The 23,470-nt window shown below is 44.1% G+C and overlaps 1 protein-coding gene across 2 annotated transcripts in view; it reads right to left on the bottom strand.

The window, feature by feature from the left end:
* The window catches only part of MB21D2 (Mab-21 domain containing 2), a 127,072-nt gene that overhangs the window by 100,838 nt on the left and 2,764 nt on the right, over positions 1 to 23,470 (bottom strand). Inside the window, exon 1 of one of the 2 annotated variants that reach the window (XM_019631022.1) lies at positions 23,351 to 23,390. The exons of the other annotated variant lie outside the window; for it this stretch is intronic. The gene's annotated coding sequence lies outside the window, so the exon portion shown is untranslated. Of the gene's footprint in view, positions 1 to 23,350; positions 23,391 to 23,470 lie in introns of those variants that run through there. 2 annotated transcript variants of the gene reach the window in all.

Here is a 23,470-nt window from a genome sequence, read left to right as displayed (position 1 = left end):
AAAGAAACACGTCCATGCACAGTCTGTAGAAGCACGTTCCAGGGTGGCTCACACCCAAGCCAAAGCTGTCACCCAAAATGCTTAATGGAGAAGGAAAAAAAAGAAAGATCACGGAACCAGAAGACAAAGCCTTGAAAAGTGTTTTATGGATTATTGCAAAGCGTGCAATGTAACAGTAAAACATTACGATAAGGTTTTCATCCCCAATGAGAAAAAAATCCACCATTCCTAAGATTTAATCCAGTTCAAGGTCTTCTGATAGAAAGACTTCAGGTCCTAAATACCCACATCCAGAGATTCCACACTCAGTTTCACAAAATAAAATAATAAAAATGCCGCTTAGTCAGAAAACCAAAATAACCCAAAGTTTGTATTTTAGAAATGTCTTGTCTTCTCTGTGAAGGACGGATCTCAAGAAATAAGAAATGCCTAATGCCATTTCTGAAACTACAGCTAGTCATAAAGACAACTCTTTTTCTTTTCTTTATTACCAGAATACACAAACAAGAGCAACCTTTTCTTGACATCCTTCGGTGTTTCTGGAAAAATACCTCCTTGGAATAAGTCGCTGAGGAATGTCCCTGCCTGTGGCACAGGAGCAGTATGACATCAAACAGGTAAAAGCAGTTTGTTAATGGTAATGTGCAGAAACAAACCAAACGTCTCATCATTGTGTAGATTGTCTATTTTCATAGATCACAGTTGCCCAGGGAAATTCCCATCTGAAATAGAAGGAGTAAGATGTTTCCTAGTGTTTTCAACTTTATAGACTTGGGGAAATCATGATTTGAGTGAGTCTTGAAAATTCAAAATAAACCAAGAGCTTGTCCTTTAAAGAAAGCCTGGGTTTTGGAGGATGGCAGGCTTACTGGGTTTTAATGCGTGATGGGACATTGTGACGAGAGGTAAACCTGAGCTTCCTGTCTGATACTTTTCTAGCTATTGAAAAAGTCTCATGCAATCTGTTTTGTAAGCAATGACTAAAGAAAAAAACCTTACCTATAAAGTTAACAGTTGGCAAACCATGCCTCTTCCTGACCACACAAGTACAAACTCATAAATTCTGAAAGCCATGAAGCCAAGTGGTTGTGCTATCTTGTGTAAAAAAAAAAAAAAAAAGCCTTTGAAACAAGTGAATTTCAGCAAAAACGATGCATAGTATGAGAATATGGCATAAAGTCATAATGGCCGCCCTCACATCCCCCATGGAAGTGGTTACCACATAGGATGTGCGTGCCTCTCAGAAGTCCCTAAATATCAGGTCAGGCAAAGCAGTGGGGAAAGGGAGAAAGAACAGCGATGTAAAAATATTACCTAATAATAAAAATTCAAAGATTGTCTTGAATGGGGTCAATATGATGGTGACATGCTCTAAGTTGTATTTTTAGAGGTCAGTTTCATCATTTCTTAACAGCTTATCTCAAAGAAAAACACCACCACTCGGGGGAACATGAAACCACAGATTTATTTAGAATACAAAAAACACACATCATCCTCTGACTTGAATAAAGTTCCTCTGGATGCTTCCAGCTCAAATTCACTGGGTGAGGAGCCATTTTATCTCAAATGGGTAGGTAAGGTCCTATTTTGACATCCCTAAACTTGCTGTATTCGCTCAGTCCCCCAGAGGCAACTCAAGCTTGGACATAAGAAATGCACATCACCTTCTCCTACCCCCCTTCCGCTGCTCCTGCCACACCAGTCAGGAGGTGTCAGCAGCAGCTCCACACCCCAGAGCTGGCACCTTTGCTCATCCATTCCTACCCCTCTGGGCTTCCATTTCCTTTCTGGAACAATAATGGCTGTCTGTTTCCTTGGGTACCAACTACGTTAAGGCACCATGCTAAGAATGCTTTTACTTAATTTAAGCCTCACAAACAGCCAATGAATTGCCATGAGGGTCAAGGAAGCTAAGACTCACATCAAGTTAGACAGGAAAAGACAAAGCAGGGAGTCTGACCAAGGACTGTCCAACTCCAAAGTCCTTGCTCTTTGTTCTTTCCGTATCTCTGCACAGCATTAGTAAAAAGGAAGTGCTGGGCCTGATGACTGCTAAGGGCCGTTCAAGATCTGACGTGTTATTTCCAATAGTCTTACTCGCCGGGTCCAGAATTCCATACGTTGGAACTCATCCTGCCCGTCTGGTCATGTGCCCACAGCATGCTCTGGGTAAAGGAGGGCATCGATCAGAGCATCTGGGCAACTCTGGCATCTGTGTGAGTTTGCTTCTATCCATCCAGGGTCTCACACAGCTGGCTCTGCGGCTCCTGGCACCTGCCTGCCAGCATGCCTGCCAGCACTCAGTTTCCTTCATCGAAGAGCATAGATGGTCCCCCAGCCTACGTCCTGGAGAAAGTTTTAGAAAACAGGCTAAACTAAAAACGGCAAGCTTTCTAGTACATGTTGACATACTGCCTGACGTTTTATGTGCATTTGCACAGCAAGGCCTCAAAAATCCTCATGTTTATTCACTCACTTCTCCAGCATGAATACTGAGCACCTTCTCTATGCCAGGCACTGTATAGGGTGCTGGGAGATAACACCCGCCACACTTATATATACTAGTGGAAAAGGCTTGGAGAGGGAAAGTGGCTTGTCCGGCCAGCTACAAAGCAGCAGAGAGCAAAGAGTTTCAAAGTCTGGCATGAGCTTGAAATGATAACGTGATGAGATGATGCTCTCAAAACATCTCCACAACTTATTAGTTTGAAACCCAATAACATACAAAGTGCTTTCACATACATTATCTCATTTAATGCAACAGGTCTACAATTTGTTTCAAAGGACATATTATTTCTTCATATTCCCCAATGCTGGGTAGTACAGTAATTTTATCAAGTAATTTTATCAAGAGTAGGTCTAAGTATGTCATCTTTTAACTCTCGATGAGTGAGCAACCTTCAAGTAGCGGGACAGAGCCCTCCTTCCCTTACATGAGAGATGAAGCCCAATGCGTCCAGATGAGAATACGTTATCTCACAAACGGCAAATATCCTGTTATCAAACTCAGCCTAGTTCCCAAGCCATCAACTTTAATTCAACATACACTTACTGAATTTCTTCTCCATACCAAAATGTATTTCTCTATCTTAACAAAGAGTCTCCGCTCCTGGGGACCTCAGTACGGAAGTTAGGAGGGGGATGGCGAAAGCCTGAGGATCATTCCAGTCTAAAGGCAGTAGTTTGATCGATGCCGGTACGTGAAAAAGCAGATCCTGTACTGCCAACGGTGTTTTATGAGAAAACATAAATCCAAATTTTTTTAAATCGTCACCTGAATCCTTAGATGTTGCTATCTAATTCAACCACATGCTTGTTTTTAATACAATCAGGGCCAAATATGACAGGTCTGCAGGACAAATTCAGCCTGCAGAAGGCTGATACACGACAGCTTGATTAGAATAATGGATGGAATAGGAGAGGAAGAAAAGCATCTTCTGAGGCCCTTACTTTTGCTGTTTCCACATGGGTACGAGAAAAGCAAAAGGGAGGGTTATTTGCAAATGGGCTGTGAGTGGAGAGAGGTGACAGGAGTTCCCCTCCTGCAGGACATTTTCAACAGCTTCCTTCACAGGGCTGTGTGCCACCAGATGAGGTTCGGAAGGGGCATTCATGCAACACAGTGCCGGGCACCCAGTATCCAGGCAAGGCATGGCATTGTTTTTATGAGCAGCAGTAGTATAGGAAAGTTTGGATGGGTCTGCCACCTCGCTGTGTAACCTCAGGCAAGCTACTTAAATCCCTGTGCCTCACCTTCCCCATCTGTACAATGTGCAGGCACGGACCAAGCTTCAGCAAGTGTCAGCTCTGACTGAGGGGATGGGAAGCCCTTCCCAAAGTAAAATGTGACAAATGAGAAAAGAAAGCTCCAGAAGCTGTGAACACAGACAAAAGTTTAAGCAAATTATTTCAGAACAGTGTAATCTGATTATACGCATATGACGAAACCTATCTGCACCTTAACTGCTTGGTTTGCACGATGGGAAAAACAAAACCACTTACCTTACAGGGTTTGGGGGTAAAAGTAACTCATGTCAAATATAACAATTGTTAGCCCGCATACTAAGTATAAAATTTCTCTTCCATGAAACACACACATATCACCACCCAGAAGCATGCGAGAGAGTGGCAGCTCCTTGTCACCGACACTTCAGGAATGTTGCCACATAGCAACCCTTACTGCTCCACCATTCGTACGGTCCCTCGTCAGCTTCCAAAGCGCTTTCACACCCAACAGGCTCATGGGGCCTCTCATCCGCCACTGACCGGGAGTTCACGTAGTTCTGTCCCCATTGTACAGATGTGGGTTTGGAAACCGGGTCTCTAAACATCTAACCCAAAGCACATCCCCATGTATCAGTCTGGCTGCTTGTAGTAGCACATAAACGTAGGAAAAAAGGCTTAGAAAAACCTCAATTTAGGAGGCTGAAATTCCTTTTTAATTGCCAGCCTTTGCTTATAAATATGGCCAATGTAGGCAGACTCAGGGCTAACCTTACAGCAACTGAAAAGTAGAAAGTAGCTCTTTAATTACCCCAGTGTTTCTAATAGTTACACGATGGGCATAGAGTTGTGTTCAGGGGGGCGGAGGGGGGATTCCATTAGACACCTCTGAACCTTTGAAATTGTATTACTTAGAACCTTGGCAAATGAGCAGTTAAGTATCTTAAGAAGATTGAGATGCATTTCCCATTTGGTGTCCTATTTAATTTGCACAAAAATATTTGGCTGTCACTTCCAGCATACACTATTCAGGGCCTTTTGGGTGTCTTCCATGGTGCAGTCACAGTAGCTCAGAGGTCAGCCCTGAGTTTTTCTACCACCAATAGCAGCACGGCCAGCTTCCCAGGCTCTAGCTGGGACCAAACTCCCTGGAGATCAATGAGTCATCCTGCTGAAAACCACAGGAGGGGGGCTGAGCGTCCCCATGTGTTGTGCCCCATGTGACATGATGCCATGACTTCCCAAATGAGAAATGAAGTGCTCTCCAGACATTCCCTTGAAAAATAAATAACTGCCCCCAAACCAACCACCACAGCAAATCTCCACATCCATCCCAGGAATGTCGAAAGTATAGCAATTCGATGCAAGGTTTCACATCAATTAAGAGTGAAATGACTCTACTTCTGGAATTCTGAAATCATAGACTAGAAGAACAGCCCAATTTCCTCATTTTTTGGAAGGGGAAAGTGAAGGCTACAGAGAGAGGAAGTGACTTGCTGAAGATGACATAATATGATCTAAAATGGCATGATATTATAGGACGAAACTCCATTTCCTGAAAGACCTGGGAAATAGGCTTAACAATTCTTAGCCTTGCTGAGGCAGGCTCCACTGACTGTCTCTCAGGTCCCAGCCCAGGTGTTGCCCTGCCCAGGCCCTTCTCTCCCCAATTGATTTTCGAGTAGAGCTTGGTCCCCCCAGTTTTGGTGCCCAGCCTCCGACCTTCCCCTCTGAAGGCAAGTTCAGGGCCATTTTCATCTTGGAGATCTCTACCCCTCATCACAACAGAGGCAAGAGATAACTGGAGCAACAAACCCAAGGACCTCTAACAGCTGAGAGTCTTACAAATTTTGCCCATGGTCCACAAGGCACAGTGTAATTTTTTTCCAGAGAGTTAGTAGACCTTCCAGTTCTAGTCCTGAAACTGGAGATGAAGCTGCACCCCACCGTTCTTTAAGAAGCCCTCCTGTCCTCCCCACCCAGCACCCAATCCCTCCATCTCCCACTTGAGTAACAGGAACAAGCATTCTGACTAGGGGCGCACCCATTTTCCAGGGCAGCCATCCCACAAGGGGGACTCTTTAGGCTTTCTCTCCCCGGGTCCCAACACAAAAAGGTAAGACTGAGAAGAAAGGTAAGCGTTGGTAAGAAATCGCTCTGCCCGGCATCTCAGAACACAGTCTCAAACTCTCCTCAGTCTTTCCAAGATGCTTTTCAGTATCCAACTGATCAACTCCAAGCTCACCAACTCTTTTCAGTCAACCTGCCAGTCACAGAGTCCTACAGAAGCAGGAAATTAAGGGAACTGGGTGATGGATGGGTGAATGGGGGACCTGCCAGGGAACTCTTCATGACTCCCGCTTCTCAAGGGACCTGGAGGAGCAGAAGTCTCTTCTCAATACCTTTACTTCTGGTCCAGGGCGCACCTTCTTCACTTCACCGGCAGGTGCCCAATCTCCAGCTCACCCTTAAAAGGGTTGGTGTCACCTTAAACTCCATATGCAGACTTTCCCACATTCCCCCACACCCAAACATACATGTCAATCATCTCCAAGTCAGGTCTCCCTGAAATTCTCTCTTCTAAGTGAAAATAATTAGTATAAGCATCAGGTTTAAAACCTCAGCTTTATTTCGATTACTTTAATCCAGCCAGGGAAGAAGTTTTCAATCCATGCAGCCCACTATTGGGGAGTGGGGTGGGAGGGCTCTGTCCCCCTTCCGAAGGCCCCTTGGGCGGCATTTACAGAGTGAATAGGTAGGCGTCCTGTTTAGCTCATCCTACACTTTTTAAAATGTCTGTCAAACTATTAAGGTAGAAGAAATTTCCTTTAGTGTCCTGGAAAAGCTTGTGTTTATTCATTTACAAAACAGACAAAACAAAATCACTAGGAGCTCCATTCTACCTGCTGAAAAAAACGTTGAACCAAATATTTGCACAAAGAATCACACTATATCTTTATTGAGACAACTTTATGCTATGTCTTCATTCACAGGCTGATCTACAATACTAATCCTATTTAGAGGAGATAAAAAAGGATTTTCAGGAAAAAAAGGGAACAGAAGGGCAGTTTCATGTAGTGCTGCTATTTAACATACTATACATGCACTAATCCTTTACACTATGAAGTTGGCATTCTCTTCAAAATCTTTAAAAAACTGAAAGAGTATAAAATTCAAACATGAAACATCTTTTTACCCTGTTTTATTAATGAAGAAACAGGCTCAGAAAGAAGAGTTTGCCCCAGGCTATAAAATCACACTCAGATCTGTCTGACTCTAAAGACAAAACACCCATTCTTTCTTCCCACTGTACCACCCTGCTTCTTGTCATCTCACAGAGGGACACACCTGTGTATTCCCTATTTGTGGCATTGATGCCTGCTCTCCCTCCCAGATACAGAAGGACAAAAGCACTGCTATTGTGCCTCTCAAACAGTAAAATTTAATGCAGAACCACACATTTTGCCTACAAGGACACTGCCGCTAAAAACAAACTCCTGAATGCTAGCCTGGTGTCCTGTTAGCTTTGCATGGATTTCGGTAATGTCACAGTTGGCTGATTACTGAGTATCTCAACAGGCAATAACGCAGCTATAATTCTTTGGTATTCAGAGTTCAACTTTGAGGTTTCCTGGGTGTCGCTGAAGGAGCTTGCTATGGCTGTGGGTCCCCCAAAGGGAGCAGAGGACATGGGATGAAAAGGAGTAGCGCTGCCTTCGGACCTGACAGGTAGAAAGGGTGGGAGGGGGAGCAAGAGAGAACCAAGCACTCCCTTCTCCTATTTCTAAAACAAGCGTCAAGGCACAACAATAAATGATAAATTCCTCCATGAGAAACAGAAAAGACTAGAAAAAGAAGATGGAGAATTAATAACAAACATGTTCTCTGTTATAGTAAATAATTTTCCCTCAATGGATGGAACAACTCTGTGTGGTCACAAAAGTATTTATTTTAAGTTAGTGGACAAATGACAAAACTGAGGCTCAGAGAGGTTAGATAGCTTTTTCAAGGTCACCAAGCTGGTCAGTAACAGCGAGAAGGCAAGGACCCAGGTTTCCTGACTCCTGCCCATGGCTCTTTCTGCTCACAAGCCTCTGAGGAGATGGACAGGAGGCCTCACTCACACAGGCGTCAAGTCACTAGATTTCTAGTTCCCATTCTACCAACAACTCGCTATGTAGCAACAGAGATTAGTGAGGGTTGTGACAGAGTAAAGAAAGAGTGGCACTTCTAACACAGGCAGCTGCTGTTCAGGACCAGGTGCCTCTGGCCAGGTAGGGAATGAGGCTTCGTCCTTCTAATTTTTCAAGTTGGAAATCCGGTTTTGTGAAAAACCTCCCAACTTTTCAATGCTTGCTCTCAATTTTTAAAAACACCATGCTGGGGCGGCCAAGTGGCGCGATGGTTAAGAGCTGGCTTGAGACACCAGAAGCCCCTGGTTCGGATCCCACATATGAGGGCCAGTGACACTGCCCTCTACAGCTAAGATGCTGAACAACAGCTCAACCTGGAGCTGGGCTGCCGTGAGTTGCCGGCGACGGCATAGGCTGCAGCCCCTGCTGCAGTGGGTTGCCATGGGCTACTGTGTGTGTGTGTCGCCAGCAGCCAGCATGAGCGGCCAGCAGCCGCAGTGAGTGGCCGTCCAGAAGCCGGCGACTGATCTGCCTCACCCGGGAAGAGCGCAATGATGGTGCCAACTTGGGCCAGTGAAGCAACATCCTCCACAACTAGACCGAAGAACAAAAGAACAGCAACTTGTCTGTTCCCCTTCCCCCAATTCCCCAGCGCTGTTCCCATCCCCCCAATTCCCCAATAAAAATCTTAAAAAAAAAACCCAAAAAACACCATGCTGCTCAAATCTCACACAGGTACAGAGGAATCCAAGCTCACAAGTAACCAGTTCTAAATCTGATGTAAATGTAACATAAAGAACCAGACCAAATGGCTGGTTCCTGACTGAGAAACCCCAGGGGCATGGAGTTATTGATGCTATAAATCCATATGCCCACCATGCATTCTCTCTCATGCATATGCACTACTATTTCTCAAATACATGTAGATGCTCTTATGAAAACATTCAAAGTAATTTATATGATTAACTAAATTCATGTTGGCTTTCTATAACTACTCATTTTTTCCCCAATGAACTGATAGTAAAAATATAACCACTATGATTTGAATCCTCATAATTCTTTCCACTGGGAAAAAAAAATCCTCATATTTAGAAAATGTTGGAAACTACTAGACTACATAATTTCTAAAGTCCACATTTTTGTAATTCCGTGATTCTATGCTGCAAGAGAAGTGGGAGGCTAGGAAAGGAAGCGAAGCCCCCTAAACACACCAAGGTGCACACTCAAAACTGAACTCTACCACCTGACTGCTAAGTTCAAGAACAAAAGCAACACAGCCACCAACACCAGCAATAGCTATTGAGCCCCTCCCAAATATTTATTAAATAATCATGGTTCGAGCAAGTAAGAACTATAAAACCAGCTACGTGATAGAGTATCACAGAGTTTTTACTACAATGGGAAATGCCAGACATTAATCACAAATACTCAGAAATCCATAACCGAGCAGTGCAACTGAGAAACCTGTGCAACTAGAATGCCAGTGTGGAAGAATCTGACCTGATGTGTGCTAGCCTGAAAGGCCTTCTCCATAGGAAGTGTTGATTTGACTGTGCTGAGTGAGATCTTCTGGGTAAGCAGAAGCTAGTAAGTTGTGTGGGCGTGTGGTAGGAGGGATGGGGCATTCCAGTAGAGGGCCTCAGTGGGCGGGGATGTGGTATTTCCACAGAACGAGAAGGCCAGTGTGGCTGAAACCAAGCGAGTGAAGGCATCTGAGGTTTGAGATGAGGCTAAAGCGGCCAGACGAGACAGAGCGTTGAAGCCTTCTAATCATGTTCAGAAAGTTGGGGTTTTTATTTTAAGAGAGATTGCAATGGCAATACTCCCACAGTACCTATCTCATACCAGGTGTGCAAGAAATATATGGTAAAATTGAAGTGGTAGCAGATGACGACGCCAGAAACGTAAGCAGGAATTGCTGGGTCTCCAAAGGCCGTGTAAAATATGCTAGAATGTGGAGAATGACAGGCTGCCCTGGAAGGGTTCAGGCATATTTAAAAGATGATTCCGCATGGAGGCTGGATTGAAAAGATGCAAGATTGGAAGCAGAAAACGCAGGGAGATTATTGCAGTCATCCAGGAAACAGATGGCAGTGGCCCAGACTAGGGTGGTGACAGGGGGAATAAAGAGAAGAAAACAGGGTCTAAAGAAAGAGGCAGAACTGACAGGCCTCAGTTCCTTTCAGCATTGGGACAGGAGGATGCTCAGGATGACTGCAAAGCACCTGTCCTGGGCAGGCTGCTGGCTGGCTGAGGAGGAGCAGGGTTGGAGCACAGGAAAATTCACTCTGAACGCATGATTTGGGGCATCTCTGCATCGTCCAAGTGGCATTGTCACAAAGACATCCAGAAGACCAGACGAGGACACAGGACTGGGAGGCAGCTGCAGAGACGCTGCTGGAAAACAGTAGATCCAAGAAAGTGTGAGGAGAGGAGAGACAGAAGCAGTCACCAAGGGTTGGACAAAAAACTACAAGTCTGCCCTTTCCATGGAGACTAAGAAAGAGGAAAAAACCATGTTGCCATGGAAGCCAGAAGAGGGCAGTTCAGGAGAGAATGGTCAACGCCATGGACTTGGAGAAGGAATGACAAGCCACGCACCCACCGCGTTCTGTTTTGGTTTTTCCTTCAGGGAACTGATCATAATCTACACTTTGTTTCATTGTCCATCTCCTCCTAAGACTTGTGTAAATAAGATGGTTTGTTCCCCATTGTCCATCTACTGCCAGGCAGAGGGCATGTTGCACAGAGGCTCTCCAAAGTCTCTGTTGAAGGGATGTATGGAGAACGCATGCATGAATGTTTAGGAAGGAATCGGTGATGAAGGAGACATGACAGATGAAGGGGGCAGGAATAATCCCCAGGGGAGGCGGCTGAGCCGGAAAAAGAGAATGGGATCTAGGGGACAGGAACAGGGATTGGATGGTCTTGAATGACAGAAAGATGCTTAGCAAAGTCATTTCCCATCAATCCTGTTCCCCTAGAACCAGAAAGTATAAAATTCTCTCCAGTGAGTTTCTACATTGTCCAGATGAGATCTCCAATCCAGGATGTTCCCATTCCCACTGATATTTTATTGCAGGGAAACCATGAGGAAGTAGGTTGGCTTCTCTGAGGATTCCAATTCCAACCCTCTGAATCATGAGCACTAAGATCTCAAGAAGTTATTTCATCCCAACAACTGATTCCATAGCATGACGCCAACGTGCGTCAATGCTTTAAGACAAGTCCACATACAAACATCTGCCCTTACAAAGGAGGGACACGGTTATTCACTTTTTAAAAGTAGTTACAGCACCAAAGAGGCAGATCCTTCAGTTCACAAGAAAACCCAATTCAATTTATAAATTATGATTTCAAAGTAACTCGAAGAGGCACATTTGGCATCTGCCTTTCACTGAAAAAAGATCTGTTCGCTACTCTCTCCACAATGATAGACTACATTAGCTATGTCCTAATTAAACATTCTAAATCTGGAATGAAATCCACTTGGGGAGGGGGTGGGGAGTAGAAGAGAGAGAGGAAAAAGCTGGTGCTTTCATAAAACTGCCCCAATTTACTCAGCATCAAGGGCCCAGATGACCTTTATACAGCCTTAAATCAATCACGCTAGGACACACCTTACTTTCAAAATGAGGAGACTGTGGATGAGATTTTATACAAAGGACTTTCAGTAAACATGCACTACAATCATCAAAAGAATGTTTCTTCTGAGGGTTGCTACGGGAGACCCAACGATGGAATGAAGACTCTGGACCTGGAGCCAAAAGAGCCACATTAGCAACTGGCCTCCAGGACGGTAAAACCATCATCTTTTCGACTCTGCCCCCTATTCCCTCGCTTCCGTCCTCCTCAAGGTATAGCGCCACCTCACGTTTATCCACCAGAAAACAACACAGAGCCTGGCATTGTGATGGTATTCATGTTTTGGAAAAACGCAAGAAGGGAAGGCATTGGACATCCGGGGCTTGAACCCAGCCTCTATCCCTAGCTAGAGTGACTTCACTGTTATAGCTTCCTTATCTGTAAAGGGAGGATGGTAACAGCTCCCTTATCACAGGATTATTGTACTGTATTAAATGAGTTAGTGATTCTAAAGCCCTTGGAACAATGCCTGGCAAAGGGAGGGAGAGCTTCCCAAGACCACCACCACCACCACCAGTTTGACCTTGAGCAAGTCACTGTCCACCATGGGGTTAAATTTCCCCACCAGTCAAATGATGGGGAGGATGAACTGATCTTAGGAAGATCCCCACTGGCTTAACTCCTCTATAATGCTCTAAATCGTATTACAACTCTAAATCCTCTCAGGCTCTGAGCTCAGACCAGCAGCGGGGAGGGAAGGTAGCGCTGGCTGAGGAGCCCACAGAGCTGCCTCCTCCCAACCACAGGCTGGCCCCGGCATCCTGCAGCCCACCCAGCGGCCCTCTTCCTTATTATACACAGGAGCTGTTCAGAGACGTGAATCGTCATCACGATACTCAAAGCTGTAGAAACAGCACAGGTGTGAGACAAGGACACACTTCATAGGAAAGAAAGCACAGAGGGAGAGGACAAGGAACAATCAAAAGGCAAAAGCGGGGCCGGCCGAGTGGCTTAGTTGGTTAAGAGCTCGCTCAAGAGTTTGAGCTCTGAGCAACAGCGGTTCGAGTCCAGCCCGAGCTGAGCAGCCGCTAAGCTACCAATAGGTAGCAGGATGGCTCAGCTAAAAAAAAAAAAAAAAAAAAAAAGAAAAGGCAAAAGTAAACAGGACAGACCAGAAACAGGGTTGTGCTCACAGGTTATTTACGTAGCATCCTTCATCAATTAGCAATTGGAGAACTTGACACTACACAAGGTGGCTCTGAAGCAGGGGGAACATTCCCTGCCTTGAAGCACACTCTCTCAGAGTGATGCTGTCCCCTCACTTCACACCCAGGCAGACCCTCCCAGGGAAGCAAACTCTACTGAATGGATGGGCTCAGGTGCAAACAGCTCTCTCAGGAAGCAGTCGTTTGCCAGACATTTACCTAACCTCCGCTCTGCCCAAAAGGAAAATCAGTTTTCAGGATGATCAAGTCCCCTTTCCTTTCTGGGCCTCAGTTTCCACTTCTGCAAAATGGAGGGAGGGAGGAACTCGGACCACCTAATCACCAAGCTTCCTAGCAGAATTGAAAGTATAGCAGTCCATCAATGATTTCCATTTTGCAGGGGAAGGGGTTTGGTTTTGTTTTGTTTTATGACATTAAAAAACAAAGGGGGTCATAGTTATTTGCGTTTTCTGCCTGAACCTAGACTTCCTGGGTTCAAATCCCCACTCTACCAGTAGCTTTGTGACTTCAGGCAAGTTACTTTACCTCTCTGTGCTTTGGATTTCTCATCAGTAAATAACGCGAAGAACCCTTCCTCATAGGATTGTTACTGGGATCAATTCAGCTCATATACATAAATTATAAAGTACTTGGAACTGTGCCTGGAACATGATAAGCATTATTTTAGTGTGTTATTATTTTCAAAGTTACACAGTTTTTCTATTCAAAAGGGATATTTAGGAGACAGTATGCTAGGACCAACACACACACACACACACACACACACACACGGCAGGTAGACAGGAAACCTGGGCTCTAGTTATGACTCTGCCCCCAAATTAGCTGTATGCTTACAGATAAACTGCTACCCCTCTCTGGGCCTCGGTTTCCAGGCCAGACAGCACAAGGGCTGCCCTGAAAGTATTCAGATCAGAGGTAACACACTGGCAGCCACAGTGTTCTGTTTGACATGCAGCTTTAAATCACATTTGCTCCTTTCATATTTGATTTTATTCTCAATATTTAAAAAACTAGAGATTTTACATAAACATCCAGATTCATTGGGTCTCTTAAAGTATCCAAAGTTCTGTCCGCCCTGGCCCCTTGAAGCAGTGGTTCTTAAAATTGTGGGCTCTGGGCTAGCAGCAGCTGTATCACCTGGAGACTTACTAGAAATACAAATTCTTGGGGCTGGAACCCAGATCTGTTGAATCAGAAACTCTAGGAGTGGGGCTGTCAATACATTTTAACATGCAGGAGACGGATGCACAGGAAACTTGGAGAAGCACTGCAGTGGAGCAACAACTCGGCAGAGGCGGCAGAGGGGGTGGGGAGAAGACAGCGATGCTTTTAGAAAAGATGATCCCGCTCCCCAGTGCGACCCCACTCCCCGGTGTCCCTGACTCTGACACCAAGGACGAGTTGGCATGTACCGCCCTGCCCACCGCACTCATTTTCCTTACTGCCCGGTCCCTGGTGGGCCTCTGGCTCACCAGCTACTATGTAGGCGGACCACCCACAACAGGGCTACGAGCCCCTCGGGCACCGGTGCCAGTAGGATTATGTTGTTCCAAACCAGAAACATAGCCTGTAGGAAAGCAGGCTGTGCACTGCACACCAAGGGCACAACTGAAACAACAAACTGTTGCGTTTCCTTTATTAATCACAATCCACGCATGCAGCTGCTATTAAGAACAGCTGTGGCTGCTAAAAAGGGTGATCTTGAAACAGCCTAGCAAAGTGCTTACACCACCACTAACAGGCACGTGCCGGCTTGACGTCTGTTGGTTGGGTTCTTCCTACCGATGCTCAGGACCTCTCTGGACCAGAAATCCTCCTCCTTCTACACCCTGGGACAGGGCAGGTGGGTAGGGAAGAAGGTTCTCAGCATTAGTGTAACACAAAGAACTTGGAGTGCTCTTGAAAGGACTTGAGTTTGATCCTACCTCAACACTTTAGTGACCTCGAGTGAATTACTTCTCTTGACCATCAGTTTCTTCCTATGTTTTAAAATAGATACAATAATACCTACTTCACATGGTTGTTGTGAGAAGTCAAAATTAGATGATGCATATGAAAGTATTTTGTAAACTGTGGCAGACTAGATAAAAGGCTTATTATTGTCCCAGGAAAGCTGCTGTTTGACCCATAAATCATCTAATGTAGAACTCACTGTTTCTAGCCCAGGGCCTGATATCAGGTGAAATCAGAGAATCACATGACTACAAAAGGCCTTTTGAGGCCCTGTAACCCAAGCTTTCTACACTGCTTCCCTCCCCACCAATCCCTGAATGCTGTGAACAAAAGCCAAGCCAAAGGGTGGCCCCACCTAGAAAACCTCCACCTGCAAGAAGGTCACTACATTCCAAGGCAGGCGGCCCAGTCCTTCCATCTTGGGCCTAATCTCAACATAGACCATTCCTCCTTGTAGAGGCCAAATCAAACTTGCGATCATTTAAGCAGCCTTGAAAGTTGCTTTCAAACTTACCCCACCTCAGGGCCTTTGCACATTCTGGTTACCTGGAATACTCTTCCATCTAGTCTTTAGATGGCCAGGACCTTCTTATCCCTCCATTTCAAATGTCTCTGCTCGAGAGAGGGCTTCTCTACCACTCTCCACTCTATCCTATCAGTTACCCTGAATCACATATTCTGTGTTTTTGTTGTTTAATAACACACATCCCTATTTATTTGTGTGCTTAAATCTTATTGAATCCCCCAGAGAACAGAAGTCCTATAGACGTCTTATTGACTACTCTGTGAGCCTATGTAGTAAGTGCACCACTAGTACATGACAGGCACTGCAACATATGTGGAATGAATTTATAAATTAATGAGTGAACGCTTAACACCATTCTATGCACATTGTAGATATCCTAATACTTGTTAGAAGAACCATAAACCTAAACAAGACTTACACCAAATCCCACTACTGAGTTAACTCAATTCACAAATAGTAATCACTTCTTCTTGTGTTAAGGAAAAAAAATATTAAAAAAGAAACAAAAACAAATTGAACAACAGCTCCCCATGCCAGCTTTATTCATAGCAGCCCTAGCCACAAGAAGAAATGATTACTATTTGTGAATTAAGTCAGTAGTGGGATTTGGTGTAAGTCTTGTTTAGGTTTTTGGTTCTTCTAATAATTATTATCTTGTACAGAGGGAATTCATGAAAAGGCACTTAAGTGGACAAAAAAACAGCTGTTTCCTGGAGACAGGGCCTCACATAATGGCATAATTATAAACTGTCCTTAAAGAGATCGCTCAGTTGGCAAATACTTACCCAAGTCCATTGTGAACACTGTCACAGACCCTAGGAACCAACTGGACAGAGCCTAACAGCCAGATGGGGAGAAGGCATACCTTCAGAGCATGTACTTACCTAACCATTCCACTCTCAGCCATCCTCACTCACTATGTACCCAAGGCTCAGGGGGAGGGCAGAAAAGCCCAGGAATGAAAGCTGCTACCCTTGTCTTGCCTGGGAATACAATCTCACCCCAGCAACCCATGAAAGATGTCCGAGGGTAAAAGGCCTACAAGCTCTTTGTAGGCAGTGTGCTGTAGCTGAAGACACTCAAAATCTGGGTTGAGTAATGTTCTATAACTTATTCTATCATCTCCAACTAAGTCACATCACCTCCCAGAGTCTCAGTATTTCTCCCATCTGCAAATGGAGGTTAATAGTTCCTACACAACCTTTCGGAAAGGCCTGCACAGGAAAATTGCCATACTGTACCAGATGTGACTATGTATTGTAATCTGTAAAGCACTCTACAAAGGTGGGTTGTTACTGTTGATGGCAAATAATAGTAGTCTATAATATTAAAGAATATCGCTAACAATTTGGATTCCAGGGTAGGCATCCGAACACTGGGAGGCTTACTGATAAGCACATGGAAGGCCTCCATGGGACAGATGATGTATTCTTTCTCTGCAGTCTCTCAGGCCCCAAGTGTGGGCATGCTGGAGGTCCACAAGTACCCCAGACGCCCATGGAAAAAAAGTCAGGGTCTACCAGAAAGGGGACATTCTGATAAGTCGCTGTTTACTGCTCTCGGTCAACAAACAACAGCAATCACTTGGGACATTTCTTCAATTGCCCTATGTTAAGTCTTTTTTTTTTTTTTTTTGCTGAGCCATCCCGCCACCTGTTGGCAGCTCACGGCTGCTCAGCTCGGACTGACTCGAACCACTGTTGCTCAGAGCTCAAACTCTTGAGCGAGCTCTTAACCAACTGAGCCACTCAGCCGGCCCTGCCCTATGTTAAGTCTTAACGATAGTCTTGGAATCCCAGAAAAAACTCTGCTGCCACATAGAGAGATCAGATCAAGATTTTCTTGACTGCAGAAAAGAGCATACAGCAGGGCTTAATTTAAAGGGAACATCAGAAAGAAACAATGTCAGAAAGTGCTGTTCCTTAAATAGAGCCTGAAGTAAGGAGCTTCACACAAAAGGGCTCCTTTCAAGTGAACAAAGTCATTTAACACTCTGTGTGAGCACCTCCTGTGTGCATGACCCCATTGGATGCCGCAAAGAAATAAGCCAGGGATTCTTGTACCTACAGCATGAGGAAGAACGTGCTAAGGGATAATAAAAGGGGACCAGGTTAGGAAAACACAGAGGGAAGCATTTTTTTGTTGTTGTTGTTTTGTTTTTTTTTTGTTTTTTTCTCTTTGCCTTAGAGAGATATAGGACAGCTTCATGAGTCAAGTGGCATTTAAACTGGGAGAAGAAAAAAACGCAGAGACAAAGGTGTCAGGGTGCTGTCTTTAGAGGCTGAGACTCTTAACTGCCTCTGTGACACAGATGTCTTGACAGGCTGGAAAAGCCTATGATCCCCTACCAAAAGAATAGTATAATTAAACGACGATGATAAAATTACAAAAAACTCCAAAGAAAATCAGTATTAAACCACAAAATTCATTTAACAAAAATAAACCTGTGATGAAGTATCATATGTGGTTCTTTATTAATGCATGAAATAAAATCTAGCAGCAAGTCTAATATACATCATAATTTCAAAGCAGCAATAAATGACTTTTTGCGATATCTGTCACAACTGTAATGTGAAATGAAAATACAGTATTACCTTGGTTTGCGAGCATAATTCGTTCCGGGAACTAACTACTCATATTGCAAGACATCACTCGTTTACCACGCTAAAATGTATTAGAAATGTTTGCTCGTCTTGCGGAACACTTGCAAACCACATTACTTGCAATCCAAGGTTTTACTGTATGTGATTTCTGTTGGCAACAAAAGCATAAAACACAGTTACTGCTACTACGACTATGATTTGTTACCCACTTTTATAATGGAAGAAAATGTTGTATTTTTAGTTAGACGTTAATAAAAATAAAGAAATAGTGGGCCGGCCGAGTGGCTGGATGGTTAAGAGCTGGCTTGGGATGCCAGAGGGCCGCGGTTCGGATCCCACATATGAGGGCCAATGACACTGCCCTCTACAGCTAAGATGCTGAACAACAGCTCCACCTGGAGCTGGGCTGCCGTGAGTCACCAGTGACGGCGTAGGCTGCAGCCCCTGTGGCAGTGGGTCGCCATGGGTTACTGTATGTAGCCAGCAGCCAGCGTAAGTGGCCAGCAGCTGCAGTGAGTGGCCGTCCAGAAGCCGGCGACTGATCTGCCTCGCCCGGGAAGAGCGCAATGATGGTGCCAACTTGGGCCAGTGAAGCAACGTCCTCCACAACTAGACTGAAGAACAAAAGGACAGCAACTTATCTGTTCCCCTTCCCCCAATTCCCCAGAACTGTTCCCATCCCCCCAATTCCCCAATAAAAATCTTAAAAAAAAAAAAAAGTAGTTTTTTTCCCATTCAAGTTCACAGACTCCATGTTGTTTCCCTGGACCCAAGTTAAGAAATCTTGGTAGAGAAAACAGTCTAAGCAAAGGAGAGAAATATGGGTAGTGTTAACGTAACCACATAGAACATGCAAAGACACAGGTAGGGAATGGAATTGAAAGGCGGGTAAAACCCTGAGCAGTCACCAGTAAGAAGGTTCATCACTCCCAATTATTAAATCACAGAATGTGCTGTAAGTTCGAGAATAGTATCGTCTTTTGGAATGAAAGAGGAAGGAAAGGAGCTAGGAGAATGCCTTTCTACAGGTTGACAACATATTGGTAAATTTACCAAAAAAACATACCCCATATGAACACTTTTATGTAAAACTGTATATGTGTGAGTATGAGTGGGTATAAACATGTGTATAAACATAGATATCTACAAAAATGTACATCAAATATTAATGTAATTAGAATTTGGGGATGATTTTACTTTCTTCTTTGTATTTTCTACAATTAGAAAATGGGCAGACAGAGGCCCAAAGGAGGTTAGGAGACTTATTCAGGGTACTACATACACCATGCAGTAAAAGACAGAGCTGGTACTAGACTCCGAAATAAACGTCCTTCTTTTGTACTCGTACTGCACAAAACTTTTCAGATTCAGAATTTAATGCACCCAAATACATGAGGTAGGTACAAAGTCATGCACCACATAAGGACATTTAGGTCAACGATGGACCACATATATTGCGGTGGTCCTATACTATCATAATGGAGCTGAAAATCTCCTATCAGCTAGTGACGTCATAGCTGTGGTAACGTGGTAGTGCAATGCATTACTCATCTGTTCGTGGGGATGATGGTGTAAAGTGTCTATAAAGTCTACAGTCATGCACTGTCATGTCCTCAGCCTTCACATTCCCTCACCACTCACATACCCAGAGCAACTTCCAGTCCTACAAGCTCCGTTCAGGTGTACCATTTTTTTTATCTCTTAGACCGTATTTTTACTGTACCTTTTCTATGTTTAGATCTGTTTAGATACACAAATACCACTGTGTTACCAAATACCCTATGGTATTTAGTACAGTAACATGCCGTACAGGCTTGTATCCTAGGAGCAACAGCCTATACCATATAGCCTAGGTATATAGCAGGCTTTATTATCTACATTTCTTGTAAGTATACTCCATGATGGTTACATGATGACAGAATCACCCAACGATGCGTTTCTCAGAATAGATTCCCATTGTTCAGTCACGCGTGACTGTAATTATTAGCCCCAAGTTACATATTCAGAAATGGAGGCTTCGAGTCTGTTAAGTGACTTACCCAAGGTCACACAGCACGTAACAGGAAGAGTTGGGGCTAGATTCCAGGTGTGCTACAACTCCTGAGGGCAGAATATCAGTGTCGTTGTTACAAGCAAAGGTTTGCATTAGCCTGTCCCAGCTATTCCACTTACTAACTGGTAAACTTAGGAAATTCCTGAATTTTTTCAATCCTATGGTTTCCCTGTAGTTCTTTACCTTTTTCTAAGGGTTATGGTGATGATTAAATGATACAATGATGCAAAGCCCTATTACAACCTCTGATATAGAAGACACTCCAATCGTCTCACTCCCTATGCCTCCCTGCCTCTGTCCCAGGTGTAAGGACTCGGTTCCAGGAGCCAGCGTACACATCTGCTCATTAGGCTCAGCAGCCTGGGCCTCGTCTCGAAAGTCAACTGGGATCATGCTCCTCGTGTAGGAGCAGCTCTACTGAATGGGGAATGCACGACATCAGGCATAACACAGGACAGGACGTTGAAGTGCTAAGGAGCCAGTTTGGGGATCTCTAGGGATTTTGATTCAATAAGTCTGAAATGGAACCCGAGATTCCAAATTGGTAAAAAGCTCCAGGAGAGTCTAAAGAGCAAACATTCAATGACAAGTTGTCTGCTTGACAAGAGAGAATCTCACATTTCTGTGAATACAAAAGAGTGCCAAGTCTAATCTAGAGCCATGCAATATCCAATGGGAGGCACAACCAGGCCATCATGGGAAGACCCGGGATCATCAACAAATCGGGGGCTCTTCTATCAAGGACAAAGGGCAGCAACTGCCCAGACCAATGGAGGAGAATTGAAATCAACCCAAACTAACAGCAAAACTAAACGTTCGGAGGGACCACCCTGCCCTAGGTGCATGTTTTCAGAGCTGGAACAGACTTCAGAGATGATCTTGTCCATTAGACAGATACAGCACATTGGCGCTTTGAACTGTAAGGACCTTACCAAGACTTGGAGGCCCTCAAAGCAACAATTCACAAATCCCCTCAACAAATATTGCTGGATGAATTCATTAAGAGAAAAGTGGCAATTCAAGCACTGGAAAGAGAGGGCTTCAAAATGGCCTACTTTGAAGATATGGAAAGTTATCAAAAACACAGTAGGTCTGGCAGCACTCACAAGCACTACACCATAAGTTGAGAACTTTGAAGTGACCATGTGATATTTATGGCCTGAAAAGAGACAAAAGCCAGCAAAACCACTTTCCTAGAGTTGTTGAGCAGAGAAGAGGGAAGGGTCTCCAAAGGCCCACATGAATTTCTCTAAGTTTTGGCTCACTATTTTGTCCTTGGGACCCTGCAAACTGCTTGCAAGCAGTATAACATTCAGTAAATATTTGTTAAATGCTTGAAGTAAGAGGGAAAGACAGAGATGGACAAAGAGAAACCATCCCTGCTGCTGAGTGTAGCATCCTCCAAGGAGCGAGGCCTTTCGATCGTCTGACCAAGAGCAATGGACGCTGACTGCTAGTACAGTGGGAGGAATATGAGCTTTTGAGACAGATACACCTGGGTTCGAATTCAAGCTCTGTGTGATCTTGGCATAAGTGCTTGACCTCTTTGAGTCTCAGTATTTTACCTTAAAAAGGGGATAATACCACCTACTTCACCTCCAATATAGGCATGATGATATTTATCCTTACAAAATTGTTGTAAGAAAACTGAACTAATGGATCTACCCAAAGTAGCTAGCACAATGACCAGCACACAGTATGAGCTTAACAAACGGCAATGCATGTTATAATTAATCATGCTCTTGATAGCCACAGCCTACATTCTCCTAAGCTGCCTTTAAGTGTACGCTATAGTTTTTTGATACCAAGCTGCAGATATAATTCCAGTTTAAGTTCACTAAATTGCCCAATAATGCCCATTTCTTTAAATAAATAAAATCATATATACATGCCCTTTCACTTTACAAAGTAACTTCACATTCACACGATTCTGAAATGATGCATTACTGTTACCCACGTTTAGTAGATGAAAAAACTAAGGCTGTTCAGCCAGCAAGAGACAACCGGAATTGCTACAGATTTTAACATTTTATTTTAATAGCCATCATTTTCTCAACCAGAAATTCAAACAAGTGATTTTATTATGGAATAACATACTTGAACTCAAAGTGCTTCAGAGCACCTCAGACGCTGCTTAAATCATCCTAATTCTTACAGGTGAGGTCAGAAACAAAATCCTGAAAGAAGAGGCAGTAATTATTATTACTTTTTTTTAAACAAAGGCGCTCCTCTGGACTTAACATGTCTAGTATTAATAGTCCCAAGTAGAAGAGGAACATGCTAGAGTCAGGCCGATGTATGTTTTAGCAACATCTCTAGCACTTATTAGCCATAGGGCCCTGGATGATTCTTGACCCCGGTAAATTTCAACATCCTCATCTGTGTAATGGGAAAACATTACTCCTAAGGTGTGAAGTTCCTGGCATGGAGGAGGCAACCAGTAGATTATAGCTACTCTAATCACCATGCCACGGTGCTGACCATTCGGATTGTATGCAGTCTAAGTGACTGCTTAGAAGTCCCTCCTGGCTTCTCTAGCTTGTGCACACCCCTGTTCTGCATCTGTTCAATGGGGCTATAACCAGTCTCCCTCCTACCTCGCCAAGGAATGCAGACAACAAAAGAGCTGGCGGAGACAGTACGCAAATACCAAATATTATTAAAACATTAATGAACTCTGGCAATTTCCCTGAATTTTGATATATGGTTTTTATTATGCACTGCCAGCCTCTCATACAATCTAGGCTCTCAAATATTAACCAGATAATAACAGCAATTATTCTCCTAAAAGACTAAGGTGTAGAGAAATAAGGAGTGAGTCTAGGTTATTCCAGAGAACACCTGGCTCCAAAGGCATCAGAAATTCCACGGAGACAACAGTGACCACCAGCAGGCACAGATCAACTCCACAGCCTACATAAAACCCAGTCTTGATAGGATAGCAGAGTTTCCTGGTGCCGACAGGTCACTGACTATGACAACTGTCTACTACCACTTTGCTCTTCTCCACATAGTTGCCTCCAAAACTAGACAAAACAAAAAGGGCCTGAGAAGCTAGGGGGCTTTAGTCCAAGCTAACAATCTTATTTCTAGAGTGAATGCCCCCTGCCAACTGCCTAAAAACACAGGTAGTGTCATCCACAGTTCCATTAAAGAGGCTTGCACCAAATTGCTCTGCCATTTCGCTCTGTGTGAGGGGATAAGGTTTTTAAGCTGCTGACAACCCTCAGGTACAGCTCAGAAGCAGAACAAAGCCAAGAGGACTCACCACTCCCCCCACCCTCCAATAACTCCCAGAAATAAAGGCCTGGTGCCACCCCAGTGACACCTTAACAAGCTGAGGGTCATTAAGACACTTCATTTGCATATTCATGAAAGACTGGAGGCTGTGGCAAGTGAAACAAAGTGCACAAAAAGAGATTTTGTTTTTTAAGCCAAGCGAAAATCCTCTTTAGAAAAAGTAAATCCACACAGGGACCCTTACTGTCTCCAAACCTTCATTTGTCTAGAGCAGCCAGCACCTCATTAAGGGAAAGCAAGGAACTCACAAATGAATGCAGCACCACACACAGGCAAGCTCATTTCGCCATCTGCCTTCTAGTGTCCAGAGGGGCAAAAGGCTTAAATGACTCCTGCTTTTTCTCTCCTCCAGGTGGAACTATCACATT

Source organism: Hipposideros armiger, unplaced genomic scaffold (assembly GCF_001890085.2).
Source record: "Hipposideros armiger isolate ML-2016 unplaced genomic scaffold, ASM189008v1 scaffold_971, whole genome shotgun sequence".
Classification (NCBI taxonomy): domain Eukaryota; kingdom Metazoa; phylum Chordata; class Mammalia; order Chiroptera; family Hipposideridae; genus Hipposideros; species Hipposideros armiger.
The sequence above is the reverse complement of the archived record's forward strand: the minus strand, read 5'-3'. Positions and strand labels throughout refer to the sequence as shown.